This window comes from Arachis stenosperma, chromosome 7 (genome assembly GCF_014773155.1).
Source record: "Arachis stenosperma cultivar V10309 chromosome 7, arast.V10309.gnm1.PFL2, whole genome shotgun sequence".
Classification (NCBI taxonomy): Eukaryota; Viridiplantae; Streptophyta; class Magnoliopsida; order Fabales; family Fabaceae; genus Arachis; species Arachis stenosperma.
In genome coordinates, this window is record NC_080383.1 from 20,642,649 (window position 1) to 20,665,373 (window position 22,725).

Sequence of the window (22,725 nt, forward strand, 5' to 3'; positions counted from 1 at the left end):
TAGATGGCGGCATTCATGGGGATCCGGAAAGTCTAACCTTGTCTGTGGTATTCCGAGTAAGATCCCGGGAATCCGAAAAGTCTAACCTTGTCTGTGGTATTCCGAGTAGGATTCCGGTATTGAATGACTGTGACGAGCTTCAAACTCCTGAAGGCTGGGCGTTAGTGACAGACGCAAAAGAATCAATGGATTCTACTCCAACCTGATTGAGAACCGACAGATGATTAGCCGTGCTGTGACAGAGCATTTGGACCATTTTCACTGAGAGGATGGGATGTAGCCATCAACAAGGGTGAGGCCTCCAGACGATTAGCCGTGTAGTGACAGCGCATAGGACCATTTTCCAGAGAGGAAGAAAAGTAGCCATTGATGATGGTGATGCCCTACATACAGCTTGCCATGGAAAGGAGTAAGAAGGATTGGATGAATGTAATAAGAAAGTAAAGATCCAAGAGGAGCACAGCATCTCCATATGCCTATCTGAAATTCCCACTATTGATTTACATAAGTATTTCTATCCCTTTTTATTTTATTTATCTTTATTTATCCAATCTAATCACATTTGACTTTATGAGTCCACTTAACTGGGATTTACAAGATGACCATAGCTTGCTTCATACCAACAATCTCTGTGGGATCGACCCTTACTCACGTAAGGTATTACTTGGACGACCCAGTGCACTTGCTGGTTAGTTGAACGGAGTTGTGACTTCAAATAGAGCCAATTATTAAATTTCATATAAATACAAAGAGTATGTGATCACAATTTCGTCCACCAAACACCCATTTATTCTTGAATGCTCTCTTACCCTTCGAAAACTTCACCAATTCAAAAGTATGATTCTCATGCAAGGATTTTATTTCTTCTTGCAAGGCCTTCAACCAATCTTCCTTATGCTCATCAGACATAGCTTCCTAGTAGCTCTCCGGCACTCCAGTTTTAGTGTTCATCACATATTCATTAGGAGAGTATTTTTGAGAAGGATGACGCTCTCTAGTAGATCTTCTCAGTTCAGGCTCAACTGGTGGTTCAGGTGGAACTTCAACATCTGGCACCTCAGGTTGAGGTGTAGGTTCATCATAAAAATCATCACCATCGTTATCAACTTGTACATCTCCCCCATCAACAAGAGGTCTAGTGGAAGGACCAGGTTCATCATTAGCAGAACGTCTAATAGTTACTGTTGGCTTATCTGTCTTCTCAAGATCTTTAATAGTTTGGTCTTCAAGAAAAATTACATCTCGGCTTCTAATTATCTTCTTGCTCACCGGATCCCATAATCTGTAACCAAAGTCTATGTGACCATAACCCATGAAAATACACTGCTTTGACTTTCCATCAAGTTTAGACCTTTCATCTCTTGGAATGTGAACAAAAGCTCTACAACTGAACACTCTCAAGTGACTATAGGAGACATCTTTCCCTCTCCAAACTTTCTCTGGAACATCACCATTCAGTGGAACTGAAGGAGAAAGGTTGATCAAATCTACTGCAGTCCTCATCGCTTCACCCCAAAAGTATTTAGACAACTTTGCATGAGAGAGCATACACCTGACTCTATCATTGATAGTGCGATTCATTCTCTCAGCAACTCCATTATGTTGAGGAGTCTTAGGAACGGTCTTTTCAAGCTTGATTCCATGTCCTTTACAATACTCTTCAAACGGACCCCTATATTCACCACCATTATCTGCTCGAACACATTTCAATTTCCTTCCTGTTTCTCTTTCAACACTTGCATGAAAGTGTTTGAAGATTCCGAGCACCTGGTCTTTAGATTTCAAAACAAAAGTCCACACTTTTCGAGAATAATCATCAATAAAAGTAACAAAATATGATGCATCACCTAGTGTCTTAGCATCCATAGTGCAAACATCAGTGTGAACTAAATCTAGAACATGTGATCTTCTATGAGGTCCAGAATTATAAAAAGAAACTCTAGCATGCTTTCCAACAAAACAATAAGTGCAAGTATTTAAAGTTGTACCTTTCACTGGAAGTGAGTGCTTCTTGGCCAAGACGCTTAGTCATTTCTCGCTCAAGTGACCAAGACGTATATGCCACAAATCAGAAGAGGAATCATCAGCTACATTCACATCTTCTTTGCATAACTTTGCTTGCAACCGATAGAGAGTAGTGAGACTATTGTCTTCCTTAGCAACAATGAGAGCCCCTTTGGTAATCTTGCATTTTCCACTACCAAAGGAAGTGCAATACCCCTCTTGATCCAATGCCTTCACTGAAATGATATTGAACCGCATATCTGGCGCATGCCTAACATTTTTCAACTGCAACTTGCATCCCATGTTAGTTTCAAGTCACATATCACCCATACCAATGATATCACACACTCCTTTATCTCCCAATTTGATCTTGCCAAACTTTCCAGCAGTATAGGAAGTGAAAAATTCATGTTTCAGAGTGACATGACATGAGGCACCAGAGTCCATAATCCAAGTGGAATCATCACAGACAAGATTCACATAATTTTCATCATATGTGATAAGAACATCTTCATAAACAATAGCAGCAGTTTCTTTATCACTATATTTACCTTTGTCTTCATTTCTTCCTCTTGATTGTTCTCTTTTCAAAAATCTACAATACCTCTTGATACGCCCCAGCTTGCCACAATGGTGACAAATGAACTCCTTTTTTAGCTTGTATTTTCCTCTTGACTTGCTTCGACTCTCTGACCTGTCAGAACTGTGAGGTTTTCTACTTTGACTTCTCCTCCGTTACTCTGAAACAAGTGCTTCTGACTGTGAGGAGGCATTAGTCAAATCTCGCTCTCTTTTTCTGGCTTCTTCATTCAATATGCTCTCTTTAACCATTGCTAACGTCAACTTTCCTTTTGGAGCTGAGTTAGTCAGTGTCACAACCAGAACTTCCCAACTATCAGGCAAATAGCTCAACAATAACAAGGCTTGCAACTCATCATTCAAAGTGATTTCATTATTTGTCAGTTGGTTCACCGTCTCCTGAAAAATGCTCAAGTGCTCCGCATTGATTTACCTTCAACATATTTCATATTGACAAGCTTTCTAATCAAGAATGCTTTGTTTTGCACATTCTTCCTCTCATATAACTCTTTCAATTTCTTTCACATCTTCTCTGCATTCGTTTCAATGTCAACATGTGGATACACGCTAAGATCAAGCCATTGCCTAATCAAAGCAACTGCCTTCCGATTCAGCTTTTTACATTCAGCATCGGATTTGGTACCTTTAGATTTATCTCCTTCCACAGGATCATACAAGTCTTTGCTATGTAGCATATCTTCCATGAGGGTCTTCCAAATTGAATAATTTTGGGAATTCAATTTGATCATATTCGGTCCATGAGTATTTTTCTCCATTTAATCAGCACAGAAATAAACAACCAAAGCTCTAGATAGTAGATACCACTTTGTTGGAAAAAACTCAACACAGGTTTAAACAAGAACCTGTCTAACAGCGGAAGCACCAAAAATAATTTTCTCACAACCTGTGCAATTAAATGGGCAACACCAAAGATACTCCAAACATCAAATATAATGGCAGAAATTAAATAATCAGACACCAGATTTTTAACGTGGAAAAACCCCCAAAAGAGGGACAAAAACCTACGGAATCTAGTCCAGAAAATCTTCCAGTATCAAAATAATGGGTACACAAACAGTTTTCCTAGTGACACTAGGACATCTCAACAAGAAGAAAGTCCAATAAAAAAAAGAGGAAGCGAGGAGGAGGGGGTGGTGTTGGTGACGACAATAACAAAAAAAACAACAAAAAAAAGAAGAAGAAAAAGACGAAAGAGTAACAAAGAAAAAAAAAAGAAGAATATGTAAATATTAATCGTTTTAAAATGAGTATAAAATTAGCGAAACACAAGAAAATAATAATAAAGGGTGATTTACAAAAAATATATTAGATTCATATTGCAAGGGGCAATTTTTATGGCTCATCTTTATTAAGCAAACGGGTGTCATATATTTTGTTAATTAAATAAATCTTAAGTTTCTATTTATTATATTTTATATTAATAATTTATATTTTAAAGAATAATTTATTAACAATGTTGAGGCTAAAAAATTTGGATATAGAAGTAGGATGAGTGTTTTGTTTTAATGTGATAATTTTTTGTGTTTTTTAAAATTATAGGAGGTACATAAATCGGACTCTTTGATTTGTGTTTAAAAAATTTTGAAAATTTGGGGTACATAAATCGGACCCACCGATTTGTGTTTAAAAAATTAAAAAAAATTGAAGTACACAAATCGGACCGTCTAATTTGTATACTCTAAATTTTTTTAACTTTTTAAACATAAATCGGACGATCCGATTTCTGTATCTCTTAAAAATCGGACGGTCCGATTTATTTTCCGTAAATTAAATTATCCCACAATTTTAAAAAATACCAAAGTAAATCACAATTTAAAAAATACTATTATTAATCTAATATTAAAAATAAAAATGTGCCATGTTAACTACTATTTTTGGTAAATTTATAAAACAACCCCTCAAAACTACAAATAGCATATCATTTTCTAAGTAGTATTATACTCATTACTTTCTTGAGCTTGACAGTGCATTAATCGATTTTCACGTGCAAAATGTAACCCAAGTTGCTTCTTATTTTCTTACTACACACGCACGCACGTATACGCGCGCACACACAACACACACATTATTTATTTATTTATTCAGTTAATTAATTTTAATATATAAAGAATATTTTTATTTTAAAAATAAAAAATAAAAGATAAAAGTGTAATCGCAAGCGCATGTGGCCGGTGTTTAATAAATAGGAAAATAAATGGTAATTGTCCAGCAATGTTCTATTTAAAAAAAACAAGAAAAAATATTAAGAAGTCAACACTAATTCAACTAATAAATTTAGAAATTAGTCAATAATTGAACAATAAAAGAAATTTCAAAACTAAAACAACAAAAATATCCACAATTAAAGTAAAATAAATATTTAAAAATAGAACAAAATAAAAATCAATTTAAAGTATGAAGTTTAAAATTTATAATTTATGGTTAGAATTTAAAATTGAATTTATAATTTAGGGTTTAGAATATAGAATCTAAAATTTATAATTTAAAATAGTCAACTACAATGATAGACCTGTTAGAAAATTATTTAATTTTCTAACTTATTTGTGGGCAATACATATATCAATTATAATCACAAATGATACTATTTCAAATTAAATGACTTATATAATGATGATCTCATTTATTGTTATAAATGCTAATTGAATAAGTCATTATTACTTTTGATTTGGAATTAAATGAGAATAAAATCGGATATTATCTTTTGTTATTTAGATAATTATCTTTTTGGATTTTAGATATATTATCTTTTGGACTTTAGATACTATTTTATTTGGGTTTTAGGGTTTAATGGGTGTCATGCTCAAATATAAATAGACCTTCAGGGTTTCGGTCCCCAATATACCAAAACCGCCTTTATTGCTCTTTCCCCATCAAAAGAGTTGCAGTTCAGCCGCTGGTGCGCGAAATTGTGATTACTACAACTTCACACAACTAACCAGCAAGTGCACTGGGTCGTCCAAGTAATACCTTACGTGAGTAAGGGTCGATCCCACGGAGATTGGTGGTATGAAGCAAGCTATGGTCATCTTGTAAATCTCAGTCAGGCAGACTCAAATGGGTATAGTGATAAAAGAATAAAGCATAAAGATAAAGATAGAGATACTTATGTATATCATTGGTGTAAGAGCTTCAGACAAGCGTATGAAGATGCCTTCCCTTCCGTCTCTCTGCTTTCCTACTGCCTTCATCCAATCCTTCTTACTCCTTTCCATGGCAAGCTCGTGTAGGGTTTCACTGTTGTCAGCAGCTACCTCCCATCCGCGCAGTGAAAGCTAATGCACGCACTCTGTCACAGTACTGTCAATCACTGGTTTGGTTCCCTCCCCTACCGGAATAGAATCACTCTTTTGCGTCTGTCACTAACGCCCAGTAGGTTACAGGTTTGAAGCACGTCACAGTCATTCAATCATTGAATCCTACTCAGAATACCACAGACAAGGTTTAGACTTTCCGGATTCTCTTGAATGCCGCCATCAGGTCCTGCCTATACCACGAAGATTCCGATTAAACCATGTCCTAGCTCTGTCTCTTACAGCAAAAGGGAATAGCATCAGTCTGTAGACCTCAGGGTCAACCCCATTAGTCTTGACTGTGTCACAGATTTGCAAGAACTCAGCTAAGAACTGATGAGGATCTTCCATTGGAAGTCCATGGAACTTGCAATTCTGTTGCATTAGAGAAACTAATTGAGGCTTTAGCTCAAAGTTGTTTGCTCCAATGGCAGGGATAGAGATGCTTCTCCCATGGAAATTGGGAGTAGGTGCAGTAAAGTCACCCAGCACCTTCCTTGCATTGTTGGCATTGTTGTTATTTTCGGCTGCCATGGGTTCTTCCTCCTTGAAGAATTCGGTCAGGTCCTCAACAGAGAGTTGAGCCTTAGCTTCTCTTAGCTTTTGCTTCAAGGTCCTTTCAGGTTCAGGGTCAGCTTCAACAAGAATGCCTTTGTCTTTGTTCCTGCTCATATGAAAGAGAAGAGAACAAGAAAATATGGAATCCTCTATGTCACAGTATAGAGATTCCTTTAGGTGTCAGAAGAAAAGAAGAGTAGAAGACAGAAGTAGAAAATTCGAACTTATCAAAGAAGATGGAGTTCGAATTTTGCATTAAGGAATAGTGTTAGTCCATAAATAGAAGGATGTGAGAAGAAGGGAAGTAATTTTCGAAAATTAAGTAAAAGATTTTGAAAATATTTTGAAAAACACTTAATTGATTTTTGAAAATAAGAGTGGAAAAGAAATCAAGTGATTTTTTGAAAAAGATTTTTAAATTAGAAATCAAAAAGATTTGATTGAAAACTATTTTGAAAAAGATGTGGTTAAGAAGATATGATTGGTTTTAAAAAAGATGTGATTGAGAAGATATGATTTGAAAACAATTTTAAAAGATATGATTTGAAAACAATTTGAAAAGATATGATTTTAAAAATTAATGACTTGCCTAACAAGAAAAGATATGATTCAAACATAAAACCTTCCTTAACAGAAAAGGCAAAAAATGTTCAATCAAATCATTAATTGTTAGTAAGTATCTTTGAAAAAGGAAAGAAATTGATTTTGAAAACATTTGATTGAAAAGATATGATTTGAAAAAGATTTGATTTTGAAAAACTTTGAAAACTTGAAAAAAAATTGATTTGAAAACAAAATCTTCCCCCTAGCACCATCCTGGCGTTAAACGCCCAGAATGGTATACATTCTGGCGTTTAACGCCCAAAATGCTACCTCTTTGGGCGTTAAACGCCCAACCAGGTGCCCTGGCTGGCGTTTAAACGCCAGTCTGCCTTCTTCACTGGGCATTTTTGAATGCTCAGCTTTTTCTGTATAATTCCTCTGCAGTATGTTCTGAATCTTCAATTCTTTGTATCATTGACTTGAAAAGACACAAATTAAAAATATTTTTGGATTTTTAATAATTAAAATGCAACAAGAATCAAATAACAATGCATGCAAGACACCAAACTTAGCAGTTTGTATACTATTGACACTAACTACATGAGAATGCATATGAGAAACACAAAACACTCAAGTCAATAGAATTCAAAGATCAGAACAAGAAAATCATCAAGAACAACTTGAAGATCAATGAGGACACATGCATGAATGCAATAAGAACAGAAACATGCAATTGATACTAAACTTAAGATGAGACTCTAGACTCAAACAAGACATATTTTTGGATTTTATGATTTTGTAAATTTTTTTTTTTCGAAAATTAAGTGAAAAGGAAAATAAAGGTATCAAAATTCTTAATGAGAATTCCAGGAATCATGCAATGTTAGTCTAAAGCTTTAGTCTAAAGGAATTAGACATGGCCGGCTAAGCTTCAGCAGGACATTGCATTCAAGAGCTAAATTGATGAGAATCAATCAGCTTTGGTGATGATAAGAACATCACTTTGAAACACTAGAATTCATTCTTAAGAACTCTGAAGAAAAATACCTAATCTAAGCAACAAGATGAACCGTCAGTTGTCCATACACAAGAACAATCCCCGGCAACGGCGCCAAAAACTTGGTGCGCGAAATTGTGATTACTACAACTTCACACAACTAACCAGCAAGTGCACTGGGTCGTCCAAGTAATACCTTACGTGAGTAAGGGTCGATCCCACGGAGATTGGTGGTATGAAGCAAGCTATGGTCATCTTGTAAATCTCAGTCAGGCAGACTCAAATGGGTATAGTGATAAAAGAATAAAGCATAAAGATAAAGATAGAGATACTTATGTATATCATTGGTGTAAGAGCTTCAGACAAGCGTATGAAGATGCCTTCCCTTCCGTCTCTCTGCTTTCCTACTGCCTTCATCCAATCCTTCTTACTCCTTTCCATGGCAAGCTCGTGTAGGGTTTCACTGTTGTCAGCAGCTACCTCCCATCCGCGCAGTGAAAGCTAATGCACGCACTCTGTCACAGTACTGCCAATCACCGGTTTGGTTCCCTCCCCTACCGGAATAGAATCACTCTTTTGCGTCTGTCACTAACGCCCAGTAGGTTACAGGTTTGAAGCACGTCACAGTCATTCAATCATTGAATCCTACTCAGAATACCACAGACAAGGTTTAGACTTTCCGGATTCTCTTGAATGCCGCCATCAGGTCCTGCCTATACCACGAAGATTCCGATTAAAGAATCCAAGAGATATTCACTAAGCCTCAGATGCTTGTAGAACAAGAATGGTTGTCAGTCACCTTGTTCATGAGTGAGAATGGTGATGGGCGTCAATCATCACCTTCATCATGTTGAAGAACAAGTGATATCTTGGACAAAGAACAAGCGGAATTGAATGGAAGAACAATAGTAATTGCATTAATACTCGAGGTACAGCAGAGCTCCACACCTTAATCTATGGTGTGTAGAAACTCCACCGTTGAAAATACATAAGAACAAAAGTGATCATTGGTTTCGGCCCCAGAGAGGGAACCAGAAGAACCAAGATCTGATCTAAGAACTAGATGTCCAAAGATAAAAAATATAATAGTAAAAGGTCCTACTTATAGAGAACTAGTAGCCTAAGGTGTACAAAGATGAGTAAATGACATAAAAATCCACTTTCGGGCCCACTTGGTGTGTGCTTGGGCTGAGCAATGAAGCATTTTCGTGTAGAGACGTTTCCTGGAGTTAAACGCCAGCTTTCATGCCAGTTTGGGCGTTTAACTCCAAGTTTTATGCCAGTTCCGGCGTTTAACGCTGGAATTTCTGTAGGTGACTTTGAACGCCGGTTTGGGCCATCAAATCTTGGGCAAAGTATGGACTATTATATATTGCTGGAAAGCCCAGGATGTCTACTTTCCAACGCCGTTAAGAGCGCGCCAATTGGGCTTCTGTAGCTCCAGAAAATCCACTTCGAGTGCAGGGAGGTCAGAATCCAACAGCATCTGCAGTCCTTTTCAGTCTCTGAATCAGATTTTTGCTCAGGTCCCTCAATTTCAGCCAGAAAATACCTGAAATCACAGAAAAACACACAAACTCATAGTAAAGTCCAGAAAAGTGATTTTTAACTAAAAACTAATAAAAATATAATAAAAACTAACTAAAAGATACTAAAAACATACTAAAAACAATGCCAAAAAGCGTACAAATTATCCGCTCATCACAACACCAAACTTAAATTGTTGCTTGTCCCCAAGCAACTGAAAATCAAATAAGATAAAAAGAAGAGAATATACTATAGACTCCAAATTATCAATGAAACTAAGCTCCAAATTAGATGAGCGGGACTAGTAGCTTTTTGCCTCCGAACAGCTTTGGCATCTCACTTTATCCTTTGAAATTCAGAATGATTGGCTTCTTTAGGAACTCAGAATCCAGATAGTGTTATTGATTCTCCTAGTTAAGTATGATGATTCTTGAACACAGCTACTTTATTGAGTCTTGGCTGTGGCCCAAAGCACTCTGTCTTCCAGTATTACCACCGGATACATACATGCCACAGACACATAATTGGGTGAACCTTTTTAGATTGTGACTCAGCTTTGCTAAAGTCCCCAATTAGAGGTGTCCAGGGTTCTTAAGCACACTCTTTTTGCCTTGGATCACAACTTTATTTCTTTCTTTTTCTTTTCTTTTTCTTTCTCCCTTTTTTTTTTCGTTTTTCTGCTTCTCTTTTTTTTTTTGTATTCACTGCTTTTTCTTGCTTCAAGAATCATTTTTATGATTTTTCAGATCCTCAGTAACATGTCTCCTTTTTCATCATTCTTTCAAGAGCCAACAATTTTAACATTCATGAACAACAAATTCAAAAGACATATGCACTGTTCAAGCATACATTCAGAAAACAAAAGTATTGCCACCACATCAAACTAAATAAGCTAGTTTTAAAGATGAATTTGAAATCCTGTACTTCTTGTTCTTTTGTGATAAAAACAGTTTTCATTTAAGAAAGGTGATGGATTCATATTCACAGCTTTAAGGCATAGACACTAAGACACTAATGATCATAAGACACAAACATGGATAAACATAAGCATAAAAATTCGAAAAACAGAAGAATAAAGAACAAGGAAATCAAGGAACGGGTCCACCTTAGTGATGGCGGCTCTTCCTTCCTCTTGAAGATCCTATGGAGTGCTTGAGCTCCTCAATGTCTCTTCCTTGTCTTTGTTGCTCCTCTCTCATGATCCTTTGATCTTCTCCAATTTCATGGAGGAGGATGGCATGTTCTTGGTGCTCCACCCTTAGTTGTCCCATGTTGGAACTCAATTCTCCTAGGGAGGTGTTGATTGCTCCCAATAGTCTTGTGGAGGAAAGTGCATCCCTTGAGGTATCTCAGGGATCTCTTGACGAGAGGGGTCTCTTGTTTGCTCCATCCTTTTCTTAGTGATGGGCTTGAGGTCATGCCTTCTCAGTTGAACCGGCTTTGGATGCCATAAATGGTTATGGAAAAACAAAAAGCAATGCTTTTACCACACCAAACTTAAAAGGTTTGCTCGTCCTCGAGCAAAAGAAGAAAGAAGAGAGTAGAAGAAGAAGAAATGAGGAAGAGGGGGAAGGTGGTGTGTTCGGCCAAGAAGGGAAAGAAGGGGTGTTTAGGTTGTGTGAGGATTTATGAAGGATGGATGTGAGTGGTGAAGAGAAAGATGGGATTTGATAGGTGAAGGGTTTTTTTTTTTGGGAAAGAGGTATTGAGGTGATTGGTGAATGGGGGAAGAAGAGAGAGAGTGATGGTGGGGTCCTGTGGGGTCCACAGATCCTGTGGTGTCAAGGAAAAGTCATCCCTGCACCAAAAGTTGCTCAAAATCACGTTTTGAGCCATTTCTGGCGTTAAACGCCGGGCTGGTGCCCATTCCTGGCGTTTAACGCCAGGTTCTAGCCCTTTTCTGGCGTTTAACGCCAGTCTGGTGCCCTTTTCTGGCGTTAAACGCCCAGAATGGTGCCAGACTGGGCGTTAAACGCCCAACTGCTAGCCTCACTGGCGTTTAAACGCCAGTGAGTTCTTCCTCCAGGGTGTGCTGTTTTTCTTCCTGTTTTTCATTCTGTTTTTGCTTTTTTCATTGATTTTGTGACTTCTTATGATCATCAACCTACAAAAAAGATAAAATAACAAAAGGAAATAGTTAATTATAAAACATTGGGTTGCCTCCCAACAAGCGCTTCTTTAATGTCAGTAGCTTGACAGAGGACTCTCATGGAGCCTCATAAATGATCAGAGCAATGTTGGAACCTCCCAACACCAAACTTAGAGTTTGAATGTGGGGGTTCAACACCAAACTTAGAGTTTGGTTGTGGCCTCCCAACACCAAACTTAGAGTTTGACTGTGGGGGCTCTATTTGTCTCTGATTTGAGGGAAGCTCTTCAAGCTTCCTCTCCATGGTGACAGAGGGATATCCTTGAGCCTTAAACACATAGGATTCTTCATTCACTTGAATGATCAGTTCACCTCCATCAACATCAATCACAGCCTTTGCTGTGGCTAGGAAGGGTCTGCCAAGGATGATGGATTCATCCATGCACTTCCCAGGATCTTATCTCTTTTGAGGTAATTTCTGCCTAGACAAGTCATCCAGTTCTTTGGTGAGCAAGGGAGGTTTATCTTCCCAAGTCTCATTTCCAAATAACTTGTCATTTAGCTTCATGATTTCTCCAAGGTATTTAGCAACTTGCTCTTCAGTGACATACTCATCCTCTTCAGAGGAAGAATACTCATCAGAGCTCATGAATGGCAGGAATAAGTCCAATGGAATCTCTATGGTCTCATTTTGAGCCTCAGATTCCCATTGTTCCTCATTGAGGAACTCAGAGGAGATTGGTGCACGCCCATTGGGGTCTTCCTCAGTGGCGTCCACCTCCTCTCTTTCCTCTCCATATTCGGCCATGTTTATGGCTTTGCACTCTCCTTTTGGATTTTCTTCTGTATTACTTGGGAGAGTACTAGGAGGGAGTTCAGTAACTTTCTTGCTCAGCTGACCCACTTGTCCTTCCAAATTTCTGATGGAGGACCTTGTTTCATTCATGAAACTTTGAGTGGTTTTGATTAGATCAGAGACCATTGTTGCTAAGTCAGAGGTATTCTGCTTAGAACTCTCTGTCTGTTGCTGAGAAGATGATGGAAAAGGCTTGCCATTGCTAAACCTGTTTCTTCCACCATTATTGTTATTGAAACCTTGTTGAGGTCTCTCTTGATTCTGAGCCAGAATGGCATTCAGAGCATCAATCTCAAGAACTCCTTTCTTCTGACTAGTCCCATTGTTCACAGGATTCCTTTCAGAAGTGTACATGAATTAGTTATTTGCAACCATTTCAATGAGCTCTTGAGCTTCTGTAGGCGTCTTCTTCAGATGAAGAGATCCTCCAGCAGAACTATCCAAAGACATCTTGGACAGTTCAGAGAGACCATCATAGAAAATACCTATGATGCTCCATTCAGAAAGCATGTCTGAGGGACATTTTCTGATTAATTGTTTGTATCTTTCCCAAGCTTCATAGAGGGATTCACCATCCTTTTGTCTGAAGGTTTGGATTTCCACTCTAAGCTTACTCAATTTTTGAGGTGGAAAGAACTTTGCCAAGAAGGCATTGACTAGCTTTTCCCAAGAGTCCAGGCTTTCTTTAGGTTGAGAGTCCAACCATGTCCTAGCTCTGTCTCTTACAGCAAAAGGGAATAGCATCAGTCTGTAGACCTCAGGGTCAACCCCATTAGTCTTGACTGTGTCACAGATTTGCAAGAACTCAGCTAAGAACTGATGAGGATCTTCCATTGGAAGTCCATGGAACTTGCAATTCTGTTGCATTAGAGAAACTAATTGAGGCTTTAGCTCAAAGTTGTTTGCTCCAATGGCAGGGATAGAGATGCTTCTCCCATGGAAATTGGGAGTAGGTGCAGTAAAGTCACCCAGCACCTTCCTTGCATTGTTGGCATTGTTGTTATTTTCGGCTGCCATGGGTTCTTCCTCCTTGAAGAATTCGGTCAGGTCCTCAACAGAGAGTTGAGCCTTAGCTTCTCTTAGCTTTTGCTTCAAGGTCCTTTCAGGTTCAGGGTCAGCTTCAACAAGAATGCCTTTGTCTTTGTTCCTGCTCATATGAAAGAGAAGAGAACAAGAAAATATGGAATCCTCTATGTCACAGTATAGAGATTCCTTTAGGTGTCAGAAGAAAAGAAGAGTAGAAGACAGAAGTAGAAAATTCGAACTTATCAAAGAAGATGGAGTTCGAATTTTGCATTAAGGAATAGTGTTAGTCCATAAATAGAATGATGTGAGAAGAAGGGAAGTAATTTTTGAAAATTAAGTAAAAGATTTTGAAAACATTTTGAAAAACACTTAATTGATTTTCGAAAATAAGAGTGGAAAAGAAATCAAGTGATTTTTTGAAAAAGATTTTTAAATTAGAAATCAAAAAGATTTGATTGAAAACTATTTTGAAAAAGATGTGGTTAAGAAGATATGATTGGTTTTAAAAAAGATGTGATTGAGAAGATATGATTTGAAAACAATTTTAAAAGATATGATTTGAAAACAATTTGAAAAGATATGATTTTAAAAATTAATGACTTGCCTAACAAGAAAAGATATGATTCAAACATAAAACCTTCCTTAACAGAAAAGGCAAAAAATGCTCAATCAAATCATTAATTGTTAGTAAGTATCTTTGAAAAAGGAAAGAAATTGATTTTGAAAACATTTGATTGAAAAGATATGATTTGAAAAAGATTTGATTTTGAAAAACTTTGAAAACTTGAAAAAAAATTGATTTGAAAACAAAATCTTCCCCCTAGCACCATCCTGGCGTTAAACGCCCAGAATGGTATACATTCTGGCGTTTAACGCCCAAAATGCTACCTCTTTGGGCGTTAAACGCCCAACCAGGTGCCCTGGCTGGCGTTTAAACGCCAGTCTGCCTTCTTCACTGGGCATTTTTGAATGCTCAGCTTTTTCTGTATAATTCCTCTGCAGTATGTTCTGAATCTTCAATTCTTTGTATCATTGACTTGAAAAGACACAAATTAAAAATATTTTTGGATTTTTAATAATTAAAATGCAACAAGAATCAAATAACAATGCATGCAAGACACCAAACTTAGCAGTTTGTATACTATTGACACTAACTACATGAGAATGCATATGAGAAACACAAAACACTCAAGTCAATAGAATTCAAAGATCAGAACAAGAAAATCATCAAGAACAACTTGAAGATCAATGAGGACACATGCATGAATGCAATAAGAACAGAAACATGCAATTGATACTAAACTTAAGATGAGACTCTAGACTCAAACAAGACATATTTTTGGATTTTATGATTTTGTAAATTTTTTTTTTCGAAAATTAAGTGAAAAGGAAAATAAAGGTATCAAAATTCTTAATGAGAATTCTAGGAATCATGCAATGTTAGTCTAAAGCTTTAGTCTAAAGGAATTAGACATGGCCGGCTAAGCTTCAGCAGGACATTGCATTCAAGAGCTAAATTGATGAGAATCAATCAGCTTTGGTGATGATAAGAACATCACTTTGAAACACTAGAATTCATTCTTAAGAACTCTGAAGAAAAATACCTAATCTAAGCAACAAGATGAACCGTCAGTTGTCCATACACAAGAACAATCCCCGGCAACGGCGCCAAAAACTTGGTGCGCGAAATTGTGATTACTACAACTTCACACAACTAACCAGCAAGTGCACTGGGTCGTCCAAGTAATACCTTACGTGAGTAAGGGTCGATCCCACGGAGATTGGTGGTATGAAGCAAGCTATGGTCATCTTGTAAATCTCAGTCAGGCAGACTCAAATGGGTATAGTGATAAAAGAATAAAGCATAAAGATAAAGATAGAGATACTTATGTATATCATTGGTGTAAGAGCTTCAGACAAGCGTATGAAGATGCCTTCCCTTCCGTCTCTCTGCTTTCCTACTGCCTTCATCCAATCCTTCTTACTCCTTTCCATGGCAAGCTCGTGTAGGGTTTTACTGTTGTCAGCAGCTACCTCCCATCCGCGCAGTGAAAGCTAATGCACGCACTCTGTCACAGTACTGCCAATCACCGGTTTGGTTCCCTCCCCTACCGGAATAGAATCACTCTTTTGCGTCTGTCACTAACGCCCAGTAGGTTACAGGTTTGAAGCACGTCACAGTCATTCAATCATTGAATCCTACTCAGAATACCACAGACAAGGTTTAGACTTTCCGGATTCTCTTGAATGCCGCCATCAGGTCCTGCCTATACCACGAAGATTCCGATTAAAGAATCCAAGAGATATTCACTAAGCCTCAGATGCTTGTAGAACAAGAATGGTTGTCAGTCACCTTGTTCATGAGTGAGAATGGTGATGGGCGTCAATCATCACCTTCATCATGTTGAAGAACAAGTGATATCTTGGACAAAGAACAAGCGGAATTGAATGGAAGAACAATAGTAATTGCATTAATACTCGAGGTACAGCAGAGCTCCACACCTTAATCTATGGTGTGTAGAAACTCCACCGTTGAAAATACATAAGAACAAAAGTGATCATTGGTTTCGGCCCCAGAGAGGGAACCAGAAGAACCAAGATCTGATCTAAGAACTAGATGTCCAAAGATAAAAAATACAATAGTAAAAGGTCCTACTTATAGAGAACTAGTAGCCTAAGGTGTACAAAGATGAGTAAATGACATAAAAATCCACTTCCGGGCCCACTTGGTGTGTGCTTGGGCTGAGCAATGAAGCATTTTCGTGTAGAGACGTTTCCTGGAGTTAAACGCCAGCTTTCATGCCAGTTTGGGCGTTTAACTCCAAGTTTTATGCCAGTTCCGGCGTTTAACGCTGGAATTTCTGTAGGTGACTTTGAACGCCAGTTTGGGCCATCAAATCTTGGGCAAAGTATGGACTATTATATATTGCTGGAAAGCCCAGGATGTCTACTTTCCAACGCCGTTGAGAGCGCGCCAATTGGGCTTCTGTAGCTCCAGAAAATCCACTTCGAGTGCAGGGAGGTCAGAATCCAACAACATCTGCAGTCCTTTTCAGTCTCTAAATCAGATTTTTGCTCAGGTCCCTCAATTTCAGCCAGAAAATACCTGAAATCACAGAAAAACACACAAACTCATAGTAAAGTCCAGAAAAGTGAATTTTAACTAAAAACTAATAAAAATATAATAAAAACTAACTAAAAGATACTAAAAACATACTAAAAACAATGCCAAAAAGCGTACAAATTATCCGCTCATCAGCCGCCTAGAAATACAGAAGACTTTGGTTGAGGAAGATCGAAAAAACCACAAGATCCAAATTCTTCCAATCATAATTCATGTTTATGAATTCAGGTACGCTTCCGCACTATAATATTTTTGGTAATTCAATATGGATGATCTGGATTATGGAAATTAATTATTCCAACAAGTGGTACAGAGCCATCCATAATTAGTCATCGAAAATATTTGATTTTTTTATTAGATCAATATATATACATATGCACGGTTTACGTTACATATAAAATCACTAAAGGCTTCGTGAAATTGTTTTCATGATGTGCGTCGTCCATCATATATATATATATATATATGTGTGTGTGTGTGTTCGGTAGGTTGGGTACCGGACTGTTCGGGTTGGTATCCCAATTGATGAAGTGGGGGTCTTGCCTAGTCGTAAGCTCCCGGGCTGGCGAGGACAATGTTCCGAGTACTTCGTGCAAGAAGTGGGGGTATCACCTGCAAAGACACTCCGACGCTCTAGTCAATAGAGTGTGCAGGCAAAAAAGGGTGAGTGATAAGTGACGTACCTTGGGGGAAGGGTATGTCCCTCCCCATTTATACCGTGTCAGAGGTGGGCCCTGTAAGGACAGGCCCACCTCCTTTGAGGCCTCCCTTACACAGCTGTAGAGCAGCTGTCAGGGACGCGTGTCCAGGTCGGCGATCGAGGCGCCCCGCTCCCAACCGTTCGGGTCGGGTGGTGCCCGAGTCGGGCCGGCCCATATTTAGTTTGGGCCAGGCCGTAACAGTGCCCCCGACGCGCCAGCAATGACTGTAGGGATCGTTGGTGGCGTGTCATCTCTTCCTTCGTGCGTTGTCGCCAGGTCGATCGTCCGTAGGGTAGACGTGCCTCTTGCGCGCGTTTGTTCGTTGCTGGAATAGCCGTTTGTTGCCTCGTTTCTCGCGCGGATCATTAAATGTTCATTATGGGCTGAAAAAATCCTGTATGTAAAGACTATTTTGCCCTCAAGCCTTTCGCGCTTCTTGGGTGGCAGTTTTAAACAGTCTTTGCCTTGGTAACTTTTTTTTTCTTTACACTCTTACTCCTACTTTCTCCCTACTATCTCCTTCCTTTTCACCCAGAAATTCCCAAAGCTTCGCTCTAGTTCCCTCGTGCATTTTTCCTTCTCCATTTTCAGTTTTTGCAACTAATTCAGGTAATCTCTGATCCCTTTTCTCTTCCACTTTGATTCTCTCTTGCATATCTACTGCGTGTTTTTACTGCATGTTGTTTGATTTTCATAGGATAGACATCTTTGTAATGTCAAGCAGAGTGTGTTTAGAGGGCGTACCATTCTGGGATAGGTCTCATTTGTTATTGACTTTCTCCGTGTTTAGTTCGGGTTGTAAGGTAGACTGGCAGACGTAGTTTCTGGGTTTCTTTCGGGTTTCCGACCTCATAGACTAACCGAGTGGTATCCCCACTGTAGGTATGCATCGTGTGGTCGCTCAGGCTTCCACCTCGTCTCTGACCTCAAGGATTCCCCAAACCAAATGGGTGAGGAGGAGCTCACCGAGTTCCGTAAGGCCAATTACTTGTGTGGGGGTACCGATGAGGAGGCTAACTACGATGTGTACGTCCCTGCTCCTCATGAGCGGTTGTATGAGCTCAACTTCCATGCTCCCCAGGTCCCCGATTGGATTTGGTTCTATAAGGCCATGTTTACTCAAGTGGGGGTTCGCATTCCCCTCTCTGCCTTCCAAATGGGACTCTTAAGCCAGATTTCCGTGGCCCCGTCGCAGCTGCATCCGAATAGTTGGGCGTCGATTCGCTGCTTCGAGATGGTATGCGAGTACCTAGAGCTGCCGGTGTCTGTTGACGTCTTCCTTTTCTTCTTCAACCTGACGAACCCTTCCAAGGAGGGAAAAGTGAGGAAGGGGTTTATGTCCTTCCGATCTGCCCAGGGACGGAGGATTTTTGGTGTATTTGAGGACTCCTATCATGGGTTCAAGGACAAATACTTCAAGGTTCGCCCGGTCAAGGGTCGTCACCCCTTCTGGTTATCGTTGAAGAAAGAACGCCTCATTCCGACCTATTGGAGTTTCGGGGCGGGCTCCAATACTTTCATAAAAGTTACCTACAAAGGGATGTCGGCTGTGGATTGGAAGATAGTCGACGTGCTATGGGCCGTTTTCGAGAGGAACCATGTAAATCCTCACCTCCTCATGGGTAGTCGGGAGGTCGCCCGTGATTATATTCGTGAGTCGTCCGTGTCGTGTTTGCGTTTTGAACGGTTACTTGCTTTGTCTTAGTATGCTGGTTACTAATTTGTTCATTTTTTGTTTGTAGTGGGGATGTCTGCTGAAGTGACCGGCCTCGAGAATCTGTACAAGACTTTCTTGGTGGAGGATGATGGTGAAGAGGCCGGAGATCAATCAGCGGCGCCTCCTGAGGACGAGGGAACGCAGACGGCACCCACGCCTCCCGAGGTGGCCATGGCGGAAAAGGTTGCCACTCCACCTGCGTCCCCCATTCTCCAGGAGGTGGCTGTCCCCGGGCACTCGTCTTCCGTTCGCTGGGAGGAGGATGAGGAGTTGAGTGTCATCCCCACTCCCAAGAGATAAAGGTCGCAGTCTAGCCCTGAGGGGGTCCTTACCGTTATGGAAAGGAACTTTGATGCCGGGTCGTTCATAGATACCCAACTGCTTCCCGGCATGGAGGAACATTTCCATGGTACCGACCTCTCGGGGCAGGCACGATGGATGTACCGCACCCTCCTTCGCGGTGCGGCCATAGCTCGGAAGGCTGAGTTCGAGCTTTCGGGTATGGCCTCGGTTCGTTGGAAGCTCGAGACCGCCGCCACAGCCAACAATAAGCTCAAGGCTCAAGTTGAAACACTTCAGGGGCAGCTGACCGAGGCGAGGAATAAGCTTGATGCTGCCGAAAAGAAGACTGCGTCAGCCGAAGAGAAGCTGAAGGCTGCCGATGCTTCTGTGTCCCGTTTGACTGAGCAAGAAATGACTTTGAAGAGCCAGTTAAGTGCTGCACAAGGTCGAGTGTCCGTGTTGGAGAAAGAGCGGGACACAGCCGTGGCAGCCATCAAGACTGCTCAAGATGAGGCCGATGCGTTCAAGAGAAAGCACAAGGAGATTAGAGAGCAGGGCAAGAATGCGATTTTCATGACCGAAGAGGCTTTCAAGGCTCAAGTGAAGGTTATTGCTCCCGACTTCGACATATCGGCAATTGGTGTCTTCAAGACCATTAAGGACGGGAAGGTTGTTGATATGCCGAAGAAGTGATTTCTTGTAACTTTTTTATAGAACTTTCGTACCGAAACTTTCGCGCCCGTTAGTGGGTCGGTTGGTTTGTATATACGTTTGTTTGTTTGTTGTTGGTTATTTTGTTTGCCAATTTACTCGCTTTACCGTTATGTTGGTAATTTACTCGTTTTATTGTTGTGTTGGTACTTCTTCGAAGTCAAGTTCTCTCTTTGCTACGGTTGTTTGTTATGTTCTTGGCTTAGGGGGCTCTCGGGGTGATCAGTCCCGGAGCCGTGTATCGCCGTGCTTTCCGGTTCGTAAAGCGCGGGACTCGTTTGTGCGATAGTCGTCCCAGGAAAGTAAAAAAAAGAGAGCAAAAATATGGACAAGTATAACTTAACCGGTAATCAAGCAAGTCTATAACCATGGCAAAGGTATTGTTACAAAGTAAATGACTTAGGAATAAAACCTTCTCAAGTTGTTTGCATTCCATGTTCTTGGGATCTCCTTGCCATCGAGCTTTTTCAACTTGTAGGCGCCCTTGCCGATTACCTCTTTAACTCTGTAGGGATCTTCCTATTTTGTCGCCAGTTTTCCTTCTCTTGGGGCCGGTAAGCCAATGTCGTTGCGTCTTAGGACGAGGTCGTTCTGTTCAAATTCTCTTTTGAGTATTTTGGCATTGTATCGCATGGCCATCCTTTGCTTGAATGTTGTTTCCGACAAGTGGGCCATCTCCCTTGTTTCGTCCACAAGATCCTTTTCCACCGCTTCCTCTACTCCCTTCAGGAGCAGTCTCGGGCTCGGCTCACCGACTTCCACGGATATTACCGCGTCTAATCCGTATGTTAGTCGGAAAGGTGTTTCTCTGGTGGATGACTGCTCGGTTGTTCGGTAGGACCAGAGGACTGAGGCAAGTTCATCGGCCCAAGCACCTTTTTTATTATCAAGCCGCTTCTTCAGCCCTAGCAGGATGATCTTGTTTGCAGATTCGACCTGGCCGTTTGTCTGAGGGTGCTCTAGCCAATGTTCGGTAGGTTGGGTACCGGACGGTTCGGGTTGGTATCCCGGTTGATGAAGTGGGGATCTTGCCTAGTCGTAAGCTCCCGGGCTGGCGAGGACAATGTTCCAAGTACTTCGTGCAAGGAGTGGGGGGTGTCACCTGCAAAGACACTCCGATGCTCTAGTCAATAGAGTGTGCAGACGAAAAAGGGTGAGTGATAGGTGACGTACCTTGGGGGAAGGGTATGTCCCTCCCCATTTATACCGTGTCAAAGGTGGGCCCTGTAAGGACAGGCCCACCTCCTTTGAGCCCTCCCTTGCACAGCTGTAGAGTAGCTGTCAGGGACGCGTGTCCGGGTCGACGATCGAGGCGCCCCGCTCCCAACCGTTCGGATCGAGTGGTGCCCGAGTCGGGCCGACCCATATTTAATTTGGACCAGGCCGTAACAGTATGTTTATTGATGCACATCATGAATTTTCTATATATGAGTAAAGACGTGCTAATAGGTATATATGTTGATAGACATATATCATTATTTGATTATACATTAGGACATGTATATATTTTACATGAGACGGTCTTCCTTTTATTAGTTTGGCAGATTTTTTTTTTGGTAAGTAATAAATTGATTTTTTTAATATTAATAAGTATTACTAATTTTTTATCGTCTCGGATCTGTTTTTTGTAAAGCATTAATTAGAATAAAATTGATTAATAATTCTTTTGGGATATAAAGATTATTATGTATATGTCACTTATGCGAATATTGATCTATCCAAAAGAAGATCTATATTTGGCCAAGTTATGTGTACATATTAATAATATTTGAATAATAAAAAAAATTATTTAATTGTTACATAAAGAAACTAGTAACAATTTGGATTAGTATACCCATCTATTTTATAAAGATTTGGTTTTGGAATAAATTGATTGAACATTATGCTGCCAAAGTAGCCTCTTTTGTGAAAATTGATTTATTTAAAACATTAGGAATATGGTGATATGTAATTCATGCGAATATTGGTCAGCCCAAAGGAAGGTCTGTATTTGGCCGAATTACATACACATATTGATTGTAAATACATATTTGGGTAATTAATTAAGAATAAAGTAATGCTTATTATTTATGCGAACAATAATCGGCCCAAAGGAAGTTTATTGTTTGGCCAAATAATAAGCATTGCACACTTTTGTTTATTTTCTACTAATTATGCAGTCAATAATCGGCCCAAAGGAAGATTATTGTTTGGCCAATTAATAGAAAATATATGCAGTAATAAATAGGTTGCGAAGTTTAAGTCTCCATGTGCGCATTAAGTCGGTCCCATTATTTAACTAATGTTTACTGCATGTTCTTTTTGTTCTAAACCAGAAACTATGGCTTTAGCTACCAATGTTTCTACACAAATTAGCAGTATTCTTATGCTGAATGGTTCAAACTTTAAAGTTTGGAAGGATACCGTGGAGATTGTCCTCGGTTGTATGGATCTAGATATAGCTCTTCGAAAGGAGAAACCCACTTCCACTCTGGAAAACCTCAATGAGGTTAAAATAGAAAAGTGGGAAAGATCCAATCGAATGAGCATTATGATCATGAAACGCTCAATTCCTGAGGCGTTTCGGGGCTGAATTACTGAGGATAAAGATGCCAAAGAGTTTCTAAAGGGTGTTGAAAAATTCTTTACTAAGAATGAAAAGGCGGAGGCAAGTAGTCTTTTGAGCAAACTTGTCTCCATAGGGTATAAAGGTAAAGGGAA

General features: G+C 39.7%; 1 non-coding gene across 1 annotated transcript; it reads left to right on the plus strand.

The window, feature by feature from the left end:
* The first annotated feature begins 12,968 nt into the window (after window positions 1–12,968).
* On the plus strand, window positions 12,969–13,076 carry LOC130942447 (small nucleolar RNA R71). Its single transcript, XR_009071017.1, has one exon. It is a non-coding gene; the product is annotated as a small nucleolar RNA R71 (small nucleolar RNA).
* The last annotated feature ends 9,649 nt before the right edge of the window (window positions 13,077–22,725 follow it).